Below are 466 nucleotides of genomic sequence, written 5' to 3' on the forward strand. Positions count from 1 at the left end.
CAGACTTCCTGGATTCATTCTGTGGAGAATAGAAGAACTGATAGGCACTTGTATCACAATGATAAGCATTGGATAAGGGCTTGATCCAAACTCTTTTGAAAGGCTTACATTGACTTCTGTGAGCTTAGCTTTAAGCTTGAGTGAGAGCTAATCAAGACGTTTTCTGGAAAACCTTTTTTATTTTCCCCCCATCAGTGATGCCATTTCATGGAAATACACTGATTTTGATAAAAATGTTATTGGGAAAAATGTTTGTTAATATCAGTCCCTCTGAACCAAAGACTATTTAACTATATAGACAAACTAGAGCAGCTTAAACAGAAGAAACTTATTACATTCTAATGTTATAAAAGTCTATGTCTGTCTGTCTGTCTGTAATGCTTTATTTGCACTCTGATTGGCTGAGTGCAGCCAGAGTGTGAACAAGCATTTGAACAGGAGCTGGTGGCAGTGGAGCGTGACCATG

The sequence above is a fragment of the Alligator sinensis genome, unplaced genomic scaffold (genome assembly GCF_000455745.1).
Source record: "Alligator sinensis unplaced genomic scaffold, ASM45574v1 scaffold809_1, whole genome shotgun sequence".
Classification (NCBI taxonomy): domain Eukaryota; kingdom Metazoa; phylum Chordata; order Crocodylia; family Alligatoridae; genus Alligator; species Alligator sinensis.